Here is a 9601-nt window from a genome sequence, read left to right on the forward strand (position 1 = left end):
CCAGATTTATATAATTCACCTTTTACTGAGTGATAAATACCTGTAGCATATGTATGTCTTTAGTTCCCTCTGTGAAGATATTAGAGAGATATTTTTTTATATAGAATTACATTGTGTTAGAAGTCAGTTTCTCTGACATTTTGCACTTTGTAATTCTGTGTATCCTCTTTTTCTGATGATTTTCTGATTGGATAAATCACTTCCAATACCAGTACCCTTTGATGAACACATCTTCATTACATTATTCCTCCCAGCTGGCCACTGTGGAAGCAGCAAAAGTTTTGTTGTTGTTGTTGTTTTGTTTTATTCCCTGATTTTATTTTATTTTATTTGTGTGTGTGTGTGTATGTGAGAAGATGTACATTTTAGGGAGTATAATTACAAGCATCCCATAAAAATAAATAGAGATGTCTGATATGAACATAGATACCTGTATGAGCTCTTCACCCACAGCCTGTTCCTTCTGGAAATTATAGAAAAGCAATAAAGAGTTCTCTCACACATCCCATTTTCAGTGCAATAAGGAGAGACATATGGGAAGCATATAGTAAAAACTAACAAATTGTGGAAATCAGTGAGATTTGGCAGAAACTGTACAAGAGAGACAGGAGAGAAGCCCAGTGGCAGTAGTTTTTTTGAAAGCACTAGATAAATATTTCCTAAAGGTAAGGAGCTCCTTCAGTAGTACACAAATTATATACTTTGAGTGCAGACTGGCAGAAGCAGTGTTCTAGACAAGGTTTAGGAAGAAAGAAAAAAAAATCAGTTACATATCAAAACCCTTACCAGGCCGAAAGTAAAAGAAAACATAAGTAAAGTCAACACATATAAGTGTAAGTATGTTTGCAATGTATGTCTCATCTATATGTCTGACATATAGCTCAAGGTTTCAGATTACTGCCTTACATAATAAATATTTATTGAATGAATACATGAGTCAAAGTGAAAATTTTGGCAAAGCACACACTCTGTAGAAATTAGAAATAGCTGTTACACATATTTAGAGATGCTCAAGCACCAGTCATAATAAGATAAATTATTCTATTTTTCATCTATTAGATTGGTAAAATCCCAAATAAAACTTCCTGTCGGCAAACCTATGAGGAAACAGTTATCATACAGAGCTGATGGGCATGTAATTTGTATAAGATTTATGGAGCGCAAGCTGGCAATAGTTTTCATAAGTACAAAGGCATATAACTTTTGACACAACTATTTGAATTTGAGTAGTATCCAAGGGACTTGCTCATGTGCATAACGAAGTAAATACAAGGTTAGTCAATGCAGCATTAATACTAGAAGTAAATTAATGGAAAAGTTAAATTCCCATTGATAGGAAACTAGGATTGGTCTTGTTAATTATAATTTATCTACTGAATAAGAATATGATATAGCTGCACAAAGAATGAGAAAAATTTCCTAAGATTGCCAGAATACATAGTTAATGAAAAAAGGGGGTAAGTCAACATAGCTTTCATATTATGCTAACCTTTGTGTTTTAAAAAAGGTAATGAAATCAAACAAATTATATTGTTATATTGTGTCCATGTGCAAATATGCAACTGTAAATTCCATCCACTATGATGCACCAATAAAAATAAAAAATAAAAGGAAGAAAATAAAAACACTTATTTTAGCTATTTGCCTATACTTATATTTTTATAAACATAAAGAATTGGAAGAAATCAAAAAAATATAACAACAGTTGTTTTTGTTTGAAGGATGAAGGTGAGAATTAAAGAGATGAGAAAGAGGCATAGGAAAAAGATATGAACACACAGCTTTTACTAGCTTGAAATTTTTAATTCTTTTTCAGAAAAAGAATTTCCTATTAAAAAGTTTAAATGGGAGGGGAGGGGAGGGGGGATAGTAGGGGATAGGAAAGGTAGCAGAATACAACAGTCACTATTATGCCATTATGTAAAAATGTGAGTATGTAACAGATGTGATTCTGCAATCTGTATTTGGGGTAGAAATGGGAGTTCAAAACCCAATTGAGTCAAATGTATGAAAGATGATATATCATGAGCTCTGTAATGTTTTGAACAATCAATAAAAAAAGAAGAAAAAAAAGTTTAAATTTAAATTATGAAAGAGATGATGAAAGAAAAAACTAGCAAGTAAAACAATACTGAAGTCCAGATTTATCACAACATGATACTCTGATTTATAGCTATAAAACCTATCCTGTTAATTTATTAATCAACAAATGATTATTGAATTACTTCCATTATTCAAGATTCTGAAGATGCAAGTTGCTGATTCTTCTGGAGGTTCCATTTCAATGAGAAAGGAAAATGATGGATGAGTTAAAAGAAAAAAAAGAATGTCAGATGATACTGTTATTAATAATATATCATCTAAACAGTGATTTGGGAGCTGGTTTTGTAGAGTGGTCTAGAAAAGTCTCTGAAGATTGACATCAAAGGAAGTGACATTTGGACTATGATTTGAATGACAAAAAGGAGGCTGGCATGCACGCATTAAAAGAATAGACATACCATGCAGATACTAACAGATGCAAAGGCTTAAGTTGGGAATAAAATGCAGTTTAAAGGACAGAAGAACATGCCACATTAATATAGGAAAATGAAAAAGAACTAGGGTAACAGGAACTATGAGGTAGGTATGAATCTGTCAGGTAGAGCCATCTAGAGCCTTGACTGTCAGGGCAAGATAATGCAATGGTTTTCTATGTGGGATTAGAACCCACTGGGATATTTTATGCAGATGAAATGTGATCTGACTTGTATAAATAAAACGTTTGACTCTCCTATTTGGCTGTACATTTTAGGAGGTGAGAGTTGAAGCAAAGTTTCTAGTTCGTCATTTTTGTGGTCTTCTATGTAGATAATGGTGACATTTCAGCTAATTTGAAGCTGGAAAAGAAAGGAGGTGCTATGAGCAGGATTTACTGATGATTAGAAGTGGGGTGAAAGGAAAAAAAGAATCTAATGAGTCTAATGAACTGAGGATTGTGGCATAGAAACGTATGTACAGAATAGCTCTATTTTGAGAAGAAACAGATTAGAGGAATGAAACAAAATTACTCTTTTAGGCACCTGTGTCCAAGATGCTCAACTAAGTAATTGAAGAGTAGGAAGTTGGAGGCATTTGTGAAACTCAGGGAGAAGTAGGGTCAAGGCAAATGATTTAGTAATTATTTGCTTATTGTTGTATTTAAGTGGGTGAGGGACAAATTAAATTGTCAATGAGTGAGAATAGATATAAAAGAGATGATGAATAAAGAACCTTATCCTATGAGTATGGCAACTTCTAGAAGCAAATATTAAGAAAACAGGAAATGTGCATTCTTGTCAATTATTTTTAAAAAAGGAAATAACCATTTCTTAGGATACCATTATATTCTTCATTAGTGGGTAAAATAATTTTGCTTAAATAAAAACATTCAAAGCTTTTAAGATTGTGGTAAAACTAAAATAACAGAGTTATTTGCTTTGAAATAATATGTAGTGAAAGACAACAGCTTAGTAGAATTTGACTCAGTAGTTCTTTTAGAAATTGAAGAAAATCAATACAGCTCCATATGTAAAAGTGTTCATATCAACTGTAGTGCATGTATACTGGATGGATATTTTAAAACCACTAAGAATTATCATCAAAATTATCATAAAACCCATGGAGATGTGCAATAGAATATTTTTAAAGAAAATTAAATTAATGACATTTGTATAGTTTCAGTTATGTCCTCTTCTCATGACCAGTTGATGAATTTTTGTTTACTGTCCACCTTTCCAGTTTTAAAATATAAAACCCTAGCATATTTACTTTATATTGTTCCCAATATGCACCTCTGCCATTTTATCCAACTACCTGTTTTGTTGGCATGAAGTTTAGGGAGGTGACTATGAGCTAGGGAATGACATCACTATTGATGGATATTTATGTTGGGATAAGACTGATTCAGAAATGATGATGTGTAATACTAATAAAGATTCAGCAAATTAGAGATAGAGGGATAGTCAGAGATAAGCAGTAGAGCGGGGCTGGAATTGACAAAAGAGAAACAATCATAAGAGAAGTAGATACGTATGAAAAGTAGATACATTTGAGTTTGATTCCAAGGACCATGAAATTTGAAATATGCTTAAAATGGAAGAAAAAAGATATTTTAATGCATGTCCCAAAACACCATAATGACCTAGATATAGACACCTTAGAGAAGATGAAGCCAGATTTAAAGATAGGCAGTTAGTGTGACTAGGTAAATCATTCGGGTCTGATGGAGAAAATGGAGATGGATTTAAATCCAAAAAACAGCCCCCTGGGAGAATGGAATATTCATGTCTCCAAGGTCCTTTGGTATTCCCCCTCCTCAAAAGGCTGTTAATTAATCACCTCCTGAGCAGTCAGGGAGCTGCTAATCAATGAACCCTGGGCTGCCATTCCCTTCCTGCCTAGCAGTCCACCTGGTCATCCCCTGGCCATTACACCAACATCCTCCAGTCACTATGCAGCAGTGGGAAAATAAACTAATAAGGGAGAAGAATTCAGGAAAACAAAGGAAACTTTGGACTTATAAAAGGGACAGGACTTTCTCATCCCCCAGATTCTGCCTTGAGGTCCTCTTCCACCCAGGAGAAGTCTGCTTTACTATCCTTTAATAAACCTTCTTATTTCTACTCTATGCTTGCCCTGAAATGCTTCTCTGGTGTTATACTTCAACTTTGGAGGAAGCAGGACTCCTCGCGCTAACCAGTGGTATCAAAGATATATTAAGCTGATGTTTTTTTGAGGTTGGTTTTGATAGACAAAACTAAGAAAATATTTTTTTTTCCACGCAAAGTCCTTTTGATTATTTCAAGAAATCTTAAGACTTTTTTTTTTCCTTTTCTTCCTTTTTCTTCCCATTTCTCTGACTTAACCTATGACTTCAGGTTATTTATATTTATAAATATAAATATAAAAAATTTATATATATAACATTAATGGTTGTGAAATGAGAATTTTATACTAATTTCCTAGAAACCAACACTTAGAAAACAATCCATATTCTGAAGAAAACTGGTCCTTAATGGAAAAATCTAAGATACCATAGTGAGCAAGCTGAAGGAAATATTTCACTTCAAGGGCTTTTTCAAAACATTTCTCAAAACAGCACAAAAAAATGGCCTGGGCTCAGAAGTCATTTTCTCCAGGACTAGAGACAGTTCTGTACAGTAACTTAGGCACCCAAGGAAGCACAATGACATTATCTAAACAACAGAGGAAGGACTAAGCATTCCTGTCCCCCAGGTAGATCCTGAAAAGCATTAGCATGAGCATTGAGTATCTGTTATAATTGCCTAACAAATAAGGAACAGAATGCATATATTCAATATCTTAGCTTATTATTAGGTGTTTTTATCACTTAATATGTTAAATGTAATAAAATGTTATTACACTACTTTTAAAAAACATGAATTATGAATTTTCACTTTATTTTCTATGAAGAAAGGGCATATCAGGGCTGCAGCCATGATGTTGCAATGGCTTTTTTGTCGTATCCAAGTTTCTCCAGAAATTAAAGCTTGAGGCAAAGGTTTATGTGCTACTACTATTTTAGGAAATGCAATCACAAAGAACTGACCTGAGGAAAAGGCAGAGTACAAAAAGAGTAAACCAAGAATGCACTGTTGAATTGGTGGCTGCTGATTGCTTGATCTCACAGAACTCTAAGAAACAATGTAGAATGCATATCAAAACTGAGTACATCCTCTAGTTCCTATCTCTGTACCTGTCAAAGATTATTAGTCTTTCAGGAAGTTTGGAATTACCTATACTTCCAGATTGCATTGAATCTCATTGTATTTTGTATCTTTGGCATCCAAAGAGTAATCCTATGGTGGAGGCAAGAATTACAGGGCACAGACACAGGACAGGGCACTGTCAGCTTGTACCTACTGCAATCCATGCAGAGGATGTAGCTACAGAAGTGCCTGGAGCAAGGAATAGTAAGGCCAAAAGCATGAGAGAACCCCTGAGAGAAGGGGTTCCCAAATTGTTGCAGGCATCAGAAGTAACTGAAGGGCTTGTTATAGCACCTACAGCTGGTTGCCATCTTCAGAGTTTCTGATTCAGTAGGTCTGGAGTGGAAGCAATACCATGCATTTCTAACAAGGTGCTATGATGCTATAGGCCCCAGGCCACCCTTTGAGAAAAACTGCATGAGTCTGCAGTCCATCGTGTCCTTTCTGGATCAGCTGGTGCCTACTTGTCAATGTCTTGCACTTTCTTCTATGTGTGATCTATTTTCTCCAGGCCACAGACTACACTCTCCTTCAGTGGACTATGCTGAAAGTAGATCTAATTACCCCCACAGAGGCACAGAAGATCATGGTGGAGAATAAATGTCATCTTCTAACTATGTGCATCAGGTGGGGACTTTGTGCAGATACGGACCACAGGACAGTAGGGTGTTCATTTCCAGAAACAGGACAGAGCTGCTTCTGCCAGCCCAGGTAGTCCCATGAGATCTAGAGGACCACTCTTCTTCTCTCTTGACTCTTGGACCAAAACCTTCTTTACTATGCTTTTCTAGTTTTCCCATTCCACTCTGCAGGGGAATATGTTTTATGAGAAAATGGGAAGAAAAAGGTAAATCTAAAATGAGATCATTTTTAAAGTTTACTTTTAGTTTACTAAACTCCATAAAAATTGTTTAGTATCCATAATTTAAACATTAAAAACAGTAGGGAAATATTTTATGAATGTCATGATTGAGCAACAAATGTATCAAGAATCAAGATAACTTGGTATAAAACATGGGAACTCACAATATAAATAAAGGGTAAAAGACAATGGATAGAAACATAGTTCTTTGCATCTTATAAAGATTGTGATAATTTTTTAAATTTACATCAAAACAATTCAGATAAGTATCTCCAAAATAATAAAATTTCATTCATTTTGGAACATGCCTATTGAATAAAAAATGAGGCTCATAGTTAGCAAGAAATATCAAGAGGCATATCCTATTACAGCTGTTTTACAAATAATCGCTCTTCCTGACCTTGTAGCTATAGAGAAGCCCTTCCTTGTGGCTCACAAGGGTGCTTCTGTTTAATTGAATTAATAATTTAATAATAGAAACTATTAGAGGATTTGTGAAGTCAAAAGTAAGGGATGAAAAGATTCTACAGAAAGAAGAACATTTGGACAATTTCCATTCTGTCATTCAATATTTATTGAACACCTGTCTTACACTAAAATGGCTGCTAAGTACAGCAAAGTGCAAAGATGATAAAAAATACTTTTGCCCTCTAAAAGTTCATCGTCTACTATGTGAAATGATGGATAAGCAAATCATTACAAGAATTTGCGACAAGGCGAATTTTTTAAAATTTAGGATAAGTTTGATAGAATTCTTTTAAGAAATATATTTTCTAAACTATGTAAGCCAGAATGTTTGTTTCTGGAGTAAGGACACCCTAAATATATAATAAATTTAATGTTCAAAGAAAATTTTAAAATGTACTTAGTTTAACGCATTACACAAAACACCTACTTATATAACTTCAAATGCTTTATTTTAACATTTTTCCCACGATTAACCCTGAACTTATAATAGTAAGAATATCTCTTTCTCCTTTTTTATGCTTGACTAGATGTCTTTCCTTACCTCATCCCTAATGCCAATTTAAGACTCAGTAACAACATCATCTCAATTAATATTCTCCTTGTTAAATACATACTAAAATTACTTTGATAGGTATACCAGCATTTCTATTTAATTTATAATATGTTTTTCCTCTAGGAAAGATGCATTTTTTTTTGTGTTCAAAAAGCAACTTAGAAATAGTTTGGGTTAGGAAAAAAACATTGATATGTAGACACTCTCTTGAGTAGTCAGCTAAAGGGCATGGAATCCAACCATCTTAGTGTCAGCATGCCCAAGTCTGGTTTGCGTATCCTTTGAGACTGAGTGAGGACGGGGGAGGCAATCACTGGCTTTATTCCTTGGAATGCCTTGGTAGGTAATGCCAAAATGTCAGCTTTACCTTTTGTTGATTAGTTCATAGCATAATCTTTTTTATAAAGGTCTACCTAAAGTAATGAAATGATATTTGATTTTATACTGAGAGCACACCACTGTGTAAATAATTAGGAAAGAACGTGAAAATGTTTAGAGCAATGTAAGGGTCATGAGAAACATAGAGCTACTAAAAGAAAATGTGGATGCATTACATTTACTATTTTCAAATTAGAATTATCAAGTATTGTAAGTCCTGAGTAATTGGGACTGTAACCTTTTTGCTATTAAAAACATTTTTAGATTTCCACCAAGACTAATCCATTTTTCCTCTCAGCATTTTAGAAATCAAATCTAACTTCTCAGCCTGCTGCCTCCACCTTTTTCTATTTTCATTTTACTTTCAGTCTCCTCACAGTCACCCTGAGACATCTTTTACTGATGTCACATCTACCATTCCTTGCTTAGGCATGTGTTTCTAAACCTTCTTTGGCTTAATATTATATTCTATTACTCTTTCTAAATGACCTTTTGCTTTTCTAAACATATGAAAATAAATAAAACACTAATTTTAAAAAGTAGTTTTCTGGAAATTCCATTATTTTTTCTTTTTTTTTTAATTTATTTTTTTAATGTTGGTTGTTCAAAACATTACATAGTTCTTGATATATCATATTTCACATTTTGATTCAAGCGGGTTATGAGCTCCCATTTTACCCCATATACAGCTTGCAGAATCACATCAGTTACACTTCATTGCTTTACATATTGATAAACTCATGTCTGTTGTATTCTGCTGCCTTTCCTATCCTCTACTATCCCCCCTCCCCTCCCCTCCCCTCCCCTCTTCTCTCTCTACCCCCACTACTGTAATTCATTCCTCCCCCTTGTACTGTTTTTCCCTTTCCCCTCACTTCCTCTTGTATGTAATTTTGTATAACCCTGAGGGTCTCCTTCCATTTCCATGCAATTTCCCTTCTCTCTCCCTTTCCCTCCCACCTCTCATCCTTGTTTAATGTTGCGCTAAAAAACAAATGCCATTATTTTTTCTTGCTTTCATCAATTATTCACCTTTTATCCAGAGCTGAAAAATACTTCTGTATCCAGAAGATATTTTAATTTCAGAGGAAATAAATACTTCCATTTATTCACCTTGAATTTGTGTTTGAAGATAAGTGAAGTGAAAATAAAGTAACTAAAAATTTTTAAATCTTTACTCTGATTATTTCAAATTGTGTTGACATTGAGTTTTTGACGATCAGGATAATATTGATTTGGGTTTGTTGGAACTTTGAGAAAGCAAGCTCTGAATGAAGTCACTCCAGCACTTGGAAAGCTATTCAGAAGCACAGAAAATCTGTCCACACAGTAAGAGGAGGAAAGGAAACAGCAGGAGAAAATGATTTCTCAAGTTTATAGCAACAAAAATATCATTTTTTCCTTCAAAGAGTTCTTACCTCTGAGAATTAATGCTACCCCATGAAAGCCCCACACATAAAATGTTAGTTATCCATGAATCAGAAATATACTATGATTGGAAAATGCCTCATTTTAATGCTCCTGATACAGACCCTTAAGTATAATGAAAGATTAGGCAGAAATCCACCAATGGCTAAAAATTTAACTACA

The sequence above is a fragment of the Urocitellus parryii genome, chromosome 1 (genome assembly GCF_045843805.1).
Source record: "Urocitellus parryii isolate mUroPar1 chromosome 1, mUroPar1.hap1, whole genome shotgun sequence".
In the NCBI taxonomy this organism is placed as follows: domain Eukaryota; kingdom Metazoa; phylum Chordata; class Mammalia; order Rodentia; family Sciuridae; genus Urocitellus; species Urocitellus parryii.